Source organism: Condylura cristata, unplaced genomic scaffold, assembly GCF_000260355.1.
Source record: "Condylura cristata isolate star-nosed mole 26May11 unplaced genomic scaffold, ConCri1.0 scaffold00002, whole genome shotgun sequence".
Lineage (NCBI taxonomy): Eukaryota > Metazoa > Chordata > Mammalia > Eulipotyphla > Talpidae > Condylura > Condylura cristata.
The window spans coordinates 29,060,642-29,069,365 of NW_004567103.1; the positions used below are offsets into that span (position 1 = coordinate 29,060,642).

The following is an 8,724-nucleotide window of genomic DNA, read 5'->3' on the forward strand; positions in this document are numbered from 1 at the left end:
ATGCATTTCTTTCACCTGTAGAGGTTACCATTCCCAGGCTCCTGTTGATACCTGTAGGTTCCCATACTGAGTACATGAATGAAAAGATTGGAGCAGTTTTGTTGAATTGTGTCCATCCAGTGCCTGCCTACCTACCTTCTTCCCTGTCAGCCTCCTCTCTTCCTTCCCCTCCGGTTTCTCTAGTCAGTCAAATCATTAGCATCTGGAAACTAGAGAGAATATTCTCCAAGTAACCAGGTCTAGAGGATAGATGGGACACATAAAATAGGGACCAAGAGTGAATTAAGCAACAAGCAAATGCCATTAATGAGTGCAACATTTTATGCATTTATCTTGGGATAAATGGAAAGGCAAATGGGTGAATTGATTTATTGGGTAAACAATAAAATCTCCTATTTAAATGCTGACTGAACGTTAATGTCTTTTGAAAGAGGATGCTTCACCTCCTAGTCTCTTTTCCAGGTCTTCTGCAATTATTGTAAATAAACTCCGCAAATGATCTTATCAAACAAAAATTTGCACAGAACATTCAACCTTTCATTCTTTCAAGCTAAAAGATTCTGAGTAGTCTGCTGTGAACCTTCATTTTTATCTCTTAGCACTCTATATGCAAATCATTAATCCATCCTTTTCGACTGCCGGGCTGCAGTGTCCCTGGGCTTGCCTCTTAGGGAGCAGACATTAGCAGTAGGACCCAGGCTCAACCTATCCCCAAACCGTAGATGCAGGTCCAGCTGTCACAAATGGGCCCTTATTTGAGGGTGAATAGATGGATGACCTCAAAAGGTCAGAAAACACGTCTTTGGGAGGCACATAAGTTTTGTCAGGAGAAGGAAACGCTGGGACTAACTTTCGCTCTCCTCTCCCCATTCGGCAGACTCCGCCAACAGGGAACTGGCCGCTGTGAAGGGGTGTTAGTAGTATGCCAATTAAGATTTAGAGCCCCGAGCACCACTCCGAGCCGGGCAGCACTCGCTATACCCCGCCCTCCCGCAATTAAGCCAGGGCCCCACCTGCTCCTCAGCTCCGCCCAGTAATCTGCCACTGGACCGGACCCAACCGCACCCTCGCCCCTGGGTACCGCCCCGTAGCTCTCGTGGACAGCCGGCCTCGCCCCGTCCGTCACGTGACAACCCGCCTTCCAGGCGCACTCTGATTGGCTGCTAAGAAGAAGGGGTGGGCTCCAGCAAATAGTACTGCCCCCCCCCCACCCCGCCCCCCGCATTTGCAGCAATTTTCAAACCTCAACTGTAAGCCGCGTCCACCGTCTCCGCTGCCGTTGCCGGGAGCCATCCCAGTGGGGGCCAAGTCACAACTGCCGTGCGTTTCACGGAAGCGTAAAAGTGGGTCCTGCCACGCTCGGAGCACCCGGCGCCTGACCCGGCTATCGCTGGAGAACGCGTCCTGTAGTGCCCACGGCTTGGGGCGGGACGGGAGCCCCCTTGCAGGGGGCAGCCCAGAGAGAACCTGCTGCGGCCCGAGCGGTCAGTGTCTTCCCCCGTCGCGCGTCCATGACTGCCGGGATTGGCGGGTAGGCCCGGCGGTGCAACTTGGAACCCCTGAGCCAGCCCACACGCGCTGGGTACAGACACCCTAAGCGTGAGAGGGGTCTCGAGGCAGGACCCCAGCGACGTGAGGCGGAGCCGCGGTCCTCCCGGCGGTGGACGCTGACTCTGGCGCCCTTCAGGTGTCCCGGCTGCTCCTGGCCGGTCGCCGAATTCCGGCTTACAGTGGGTGCGGGGTGGGGCGGTGGTCCTCGCAAGGAGCAAGTCTGTGTGTGCGGGCCGGGCGCCCCGTGGGGGCCCAGTGGCTCCGGCTAGCTCGTGCTCACGTCCAGGTCGCCCAGGTCGCGCAGACGCTGGCCTGCGGGCTCCTCCCGGGCTCACAGCTGTAGCCGAATGTATCTGGACTCGGGATGCGTCCTGCTCACCGCTGCCTTCACTCTGAACAAAGTTTGTGCTCATCTTGTGTGGCATTTTTTAGTTAACTGCGTGTAAGAAACTTTAAAAAAAAATAGTGAATAGACAAGACAAATTGCAGCCCTTTTACTGATTGTCAGCAATTTGATTTTTGACGCCATGTAAGCTACTTAAGTATACACTGTCCATCCTCAAGCCCTGCAACTGTACGGTGGCTATGATTCTGACGTTTAGCTTAGTTCTTTGTTTTATTGTAAAGAGAAGCAGTTCGTTTGAATTCCTTTACACGGCTAAGTAGCTACGAAATTGAAGATTTTAAAGGCAGCTGGTAACTGATATATCTTTTGACTGTGATGGGACTCCAGGCACTTTGCCATCTATTTGCAAATTGAAATTAAGAAAAAAAAATACATTAAAAAATTCAACCACCTACTGATCAAATTTCAATAATATTAGGTCTGCGTGTCACACGTACTGATTGTTTTGCCTACGTAATGTTTACATTTGTGGTGCCGGCTGAACCTTGCGGTGAGCCTTCCTAGTGTGGCCCCTTTAAATTCTCACCTCGGGTAGAAAATGTGCGGACCAGCAGCTGGGTCTACAGATGACTAGGCCAGTGACAGCATGTGTAACCGGTAATATGTACAGTTCTATTAAAGAAAAGATGATGCGCTTGCTTTCTCTTTGATACAGCATTTTATAGTTTTAGGTGAACTGTGGAAGATGTTTTCGACAACTTTAAAATGTTTGTTTTATAAATATTTAATCACATACCCAAAGAATTGTGTAATTTTGAAAAAGCTGGTCCATAGAAGCAGTGACCCACTTTAAAACCTCTTCCCTCTTCATATTTCTCTGAACAAAGTTCAGTGTTGACATTTTCTTGACTATTTTAATAATTGCAGTTGTCATAAAGAGCTGCAGTATTTTTGAGATACATAGCTTAAATATTTAGATCATTTTTCTAAATTATGGATCTAAAATTGAGAAGAGATATATCTACATGGCAATATACTTAAGCTTGGGAAGTAAAATTTGTGTAACTTAAAGGCCTTTGTGTGTGTGTGTGGACAGTATGACTGCACTTTCTCCTAGGCTTATGGAATAGTGAATTACAATCTGGTTAAGGAGAATTGTTTTTAGGAAAGTTGAAAGGATAGTAACAACAAACCTGATGAAGATGCAGACATTTTATGGCATGTTTATTACCAATTTTATTTTGAAGCTTCCACAGAGTTTTACTGATGTTAAGTAAACATTTTAACATATTATTAAAACTTTGTTTTGAAACTTTTTGATAATTATGAAAGTATTTCCTTATCAAAATTTTCTTGTTTTAACATTTTAAAACCCAGGAAGACAATTGCTTAACACTTTCACTTAAGTTCTTAAAATTGTAATAGATAGTTCCTGTGTAAAATTTGCAGATGAAAGCAGTGCTCCTAAATGTACTGCCTCTAAAAGCTTTTGATTGACTCTTTTCTTTTTAAAGAATCTTTTTACATTATTGTGTCAGAAATGTTAGCAGTCATTTGTATGCTTTCTTTACACAGGAGAAAATTTCTGATGTTTTAGTTCCTGTGACTTTCAAAATTCAGTACTTTTTTTTTAGGACCTTCTATTCTGATAGACTATTATCAAAGGGTTTTCTTTGAATATTTCAATTGAGAAATGAACTTTAATCTAAGTTACAAGTACATATTTTTATCTAAATTTGTTGTAATTTTTCAAGACATACTCTCTTAAATTAAAAAAAAAATTCTGACATCTTTTTTCAGATCCATTTGACTTTCCACTTTAATGCCATTTTAACATTAATTTTTTTCTAATAATGTGCAACAGGTTATATGCATTCCTTAATCCTTTTAAATTTCTTCTCTAAAATAAGGTACAATTATGCATTAAAATTTTAATGTTAAATTTTAATGTTAATCATGAGATGGTTGTTTTACCTTTAATACTCAAGGGGTTATAAAACTTATTGCATTATAATGTTTAGCAAAAAATATTTCAGAGATACTATAAGTAAAAAGTAAATAGTATTTTATTTTGCAACAGAAACAAATTATCCATCTGATGAATGATAAACAGTGTTTGTTAGCCTAGTATATTTACTTTTTTCAACATCTCCCCTTCCTTGTGTAATTTGCTTCAGATGGTAGCAACAGGCCCTACTGTTCTGACAGAGAATCAGGCCTGAGGTCTCAGCCTGGAAGGTCAGCTAGACTGGGTAGTACACACTAGACTGACTGGACTATAGCTTACTTCCCTTTGTGATTTTCAAAGGGTTAAATTCTTGAATCATGCTTTCTTTCAACTTTAAAAACAGCAGCAACAACAAAACCTGTTAGAATACACAGAAGGAATGTATTCTCTCCCTGAAGTTGAAAATCATTATCATCCTTATCTCCACACCAATATTTTTACTTCTCAATTGACTAATAAAACATGAATCCTTCTGCCACACTAGCAGAAAATTCTTCCTTATTCTGATGAATGCTTGATAAATAAATCAAGCATTCTTTAGGAAACAGTTCCTTGTTTCCTAAAGAAAACTTGGTAGCTGTAAATGGCAGAAAGAACAACTTTTCTTTAATTTTGTGCCTTTGTTTCCCATTGCCTTTTGAATTTACTTCATGAAGATTTAGATTTATCAGTCATTAGTAAGTAACTGAATTACCTGATTGAAGTAGCTCTTAAAATAATGGTCTTTTTTAGGTAAATAGCCTGGAAAGAAAGCAAAATACAATATAATGATCTGTTGGCATTTTATTACACTATGTGATAAAAAAGAATTATTCATGTTTCCAGACCTTGTGGTTATCTTGTTTAGAATTGAAATTGTCTGTTAGCAATTTAAAATACTTCTTATTTTATTTAGCCAAATACTGAATCAAGCAGAGACTAGCTGTAGTTTAAGCTCCAATGCTGTAACTTCAAGATGAATGTCAGGTTTCATAATTCTTACAATTTAGTTCATCAAATATTTTTTAAATTTCTTCCAGATTCTAGAGACCATTCTGGAAATTTAGGCATAGAAGTGAATGATTGCTGCCCTCAGACACTAAACATGATTGCAGTCTAACACGTTATTTTGAGATAAAGAGATATTCACTGGTCCTTCTATCTGAAGCGTAAAGGAGCGACCACATTTACCTCTGTGTATTTCCGACAAATCTTAAGGGAGATGAAAATCTGTGTTGAGCTATGAAAGATATATGAGAAGAGTTTGCCATTTAAGGAAAGGTAGAAAAGATGTTTAAGGCAAAAAAGGGTAACAGATCTAGAAGCAAAATGTGAGATATGTATGGGGCAGGAAATGAAGCTGGTGTGTACTTTGCCTTAAAGGCTTTTGTGAGTGATACTGTAAAGACTTTTTTTAGCTGATAGTACTGGGAGCTAATGAATGGATCAAAACAGATGCTTAATTCTGTAGATGTTTCTACTTAGTGTATATTCAGTTTTTATAGAATGTTTTTGTTAGCTTTGAAATTAATATCATAATAGTTTTTAAATAGAGCTATTATAGGGATTGTTTGTCCTCTATTCCATTGTGTCACATTTGTTTTCTCCCTTCAAGTAAGTCAAAGCCCAGTTCAAACGTAACCTTGTCCTTCACTCATCTAGATCTGAACTCTTATTGTAATGGGAGTTAATGAAAAAAAACTTTGGAGATAGCTTTGATATCATTATTATTCCTTAGTAATATGTAATTGAAACCTTAATTTTATCTTGCCTTTTTTTAACTTACTTACTTTTTCTAATATCTGATTATGTCTATAACCGTGTATCTGTACACATAACACAAATTTACCCATTGATTTCCTTGAGTTTCTTTATTATTGTAACCTCAGATGTTATAAAATGAATTTCAAGTGGAGTGAGACTGGTAATTTAGAATCAGTTAAAGGTCTGTGAATTGTGGCAAAAGACAATGGTCTGAGGTCTGGGAATTGTTTATTGAGGTTAAAGAGAATTTGTGGGCAAATTTAGGAAGATGAGGAAGGAAAGATGACTGATAATTTTCATGTACCCAAAGATTAAATCTTACAAGCCATGCTTGTGAAGGATTTGCTGGACAAAAGGGACATTTGTGTCCCACTCTCTGCAGAACTGGCCAAAGGAAATAATATAGAAAAATTTCTAGGTCATGGCAGCTGGTCAAGTGCAGTGAAAAAAGGGAAATGCAGTAAGAGATGCTGTGGTAGTTGAAATATTCTGCATTATAGATGTATTGGCAGTAAGCAGCTTAGTTTAAGTTTTACTCATCAGAAATGTACCCTTTGTTCTGAGACATGGCTCATGGCTTGTGTTCCAGAATATTCAGAGCCAAAGTGAAGTATATCACATTTCAAAAATGACTTTTATATTAGCATATTTTCAGAGCTGCTGTTTGCCCAATGCTGTTTTTAGCTACATTTACAGTCACAAAATATATTCCTCCATTATGATGATTACATACAAGACAGAATTTTAAGAGTTGTAGACTTACTCAGTGAGAGGTTTGTATATGGAAATAGGGTATGGCTATTTAGCAAGGCTGGAGACTGTTTAGGGAGTATCTTTGGGTAGAATATTAATATCTGTTGAGTATTGTGTAGTATTCTCAGAACTAGCTCTATACAGTGCCATTATATATGTTCACCATTTTTTGATTTTTTTAAAAAAGATTTATTTTTATTTATTTGTGTATACAGAACTGGGGTACAGGCCAGAGGCTGGGGGCAGTGAGAGGATTCACCAGAGACAGAGTGGGGAGCAGAACAGGCAGATCGACGAAGTCCACTGCTGAAGGGAGCAGCGGGCGGGTCAGGAGAGGTCTGCCACGCCATGTGGTCACCTCCGGGGCAGGCGGGAATCGAACTTATGCAGAAGTGGCTTTAGATTCTCAGTGCTGTGCTTTAACCCGCTGCACCACCAGGGAGGGCCCATTTTTTGATTTTTAATCTTTAGATTTCTGCCAGATAGTTTCTTCTATATACCCTTTAGAAGTCAGCAGAGTTAAAGCTTATATTAGTAATCAGGGAAATGCAAAATCATAACAAAAATCCATTTCATCTTCATTGCATTAAAACAGTAAAAGTTAAAAGGGGGAAATAAAAGTCTTAATGAGGCAAATTTTGGTAAGGAGATGACAGTACCACCCATCCTGTGCTAAACTGGGTAGAAAGAAGGGTATGACTTCAGCTGTGTTGATGAGTGTTTACTTTTAATTTAAACAAGATATGATAAAATAATGAAAAAGTAGTTTTTTTTTTTACAATATTTGTATTCCTTACTATAGATCTGAAATATTTCAGTTGGTTGTTACTGTTTTCAAGTAGCTGGGTTAGTTTGCTAGGCCACCATAACAAAGTACTGTCAACTGAGTATTCAAACAACAGGAATTTATTTTCTCATGATTCTGGAAAGTAGAATTCGAAGGTTAAGTTGTATATGGCTGGTTTCATCCGTGGTCCTTCTCTTTGGCTGGTAAGCGGTGGCCTCTCCCTGTGCCCTCATATTTTGTGTTTTATGTCTTGATCTTTTTTTGTAAGCATCCCAGTTCTATTGAATTAGGGTCTACCCCAATGACCTAATTTTAACTTAATTAGCTCTTTCAATGTCCTGTCTCCAATTATAATCACTTTTTTGAGAACTGAAGTGGGAGAGGTTAGGACTTCAATATATGAGCTTTGAGGGGGAAGAATTCAGCCCATAAGAGGAGTGAAGTTAAATAATTAAATAATTTAATCAATGCCTCATATCTGGTAATATGGTTAAATGGAATTCAGACCCAGACATATTTCAGTCCAATGTTATTTTCAGAATGCTGTACTGTTACTCTGAGTCTACTAGAGGTTTATCCCAAAACAAGCTAGTTCTTTGTTTTCTCAAAGACCAAAGGATTTAGAGAATATTATTTTGCTGATTTGAGAATAAAACAGAAAATACAGAAACTGAAAATACTGAACTCTAGTCATCCTGCTTATTTGCTAAGTTGCATATAGTTGGCATTTGTATTTAGGAGGATAAAGAACAGTACATGTTAAGCAGGAAATAAGGGGAGGAAAAAATGTGGCTGAGAAGGAACAAAACCAGCAGGTTATTATGGGAGAGAGCTAGAGCAGTGGCAGTTGTTCTTTTATTAGCACAGTGGAAAGTTAGAAGTATCTTGAACTATATGGGCCACTGTTATATATACTCAGTTATGAAATAATAGTTTTGGTGATAAAACTAAATACATGTAAATATCACAAAGTTCCAGATAAACATGAGCTTCAGAGTTTAGAATCTAGAATAAAACTTTTTATCAACTTTTCGTCCAACAAAATTATACAGCTCTTTGTACATGGTAAACTCTGTACAAGGCTCTACTAAAAGAAAGTCTTAATACCTATGTAAGTTTCTGAATTTAGTATTGACACCTAGTCTGTGACACGTTTTGTCTCTTTCAGTCATTCACACTGTCAGTATAACTCAAAATGTGAATTCATGACCAAATTTGACTATTTGAAATTCATTTTAAAATGAATAGTGGCCCTCCCTGGTGGTGTAGTGGGTTAAAGCAGGGCACTGCGAGTTAGCCACAGCCCACTCAGTGCAAGTTCGATCCCCAGTCCCAGAGGTGACCCACATGGTGCTGCAGAACTCTCCTGATCCGCCCACTGCTCCCCTCAGCAGTGTACTTCGTAGATCTGCTCCCCTTTTCTGCTCCCCACTCTGTCTCAGGTGAATCCTCTCACTGCCCCTGCACCTCTGGCCTGTACCCCAGTTCTGTATGCATAAATAAATAAAATCTTAAAAAAAAAGTCATTATCAAACC

General features: G+C 39.3%; 1 protein-coding gene across 1 annotated transcript in view; it reads left to right on the forward strand.

The window, feature by feature from the left end:
• The first annotated feature begins 1,249 nt into the window (after positions 1 to 1,249).
• The window catches only part of STK17B (serine/threonine kinase 17b), a 27,144-nt gene continuing 19,669 nt past the window's right edge, over positions 1,250 to 8,724 (forward strand). The window contains exon 1 of the mRNA XM_004674423.2: positions 1,250 to 1,484. The gene's annotated coding sequence lies outside the window, so the exon portion shown is untranslated. The remainder of the gene's footprint in view (positions 1,485 to 8,724) is intronic.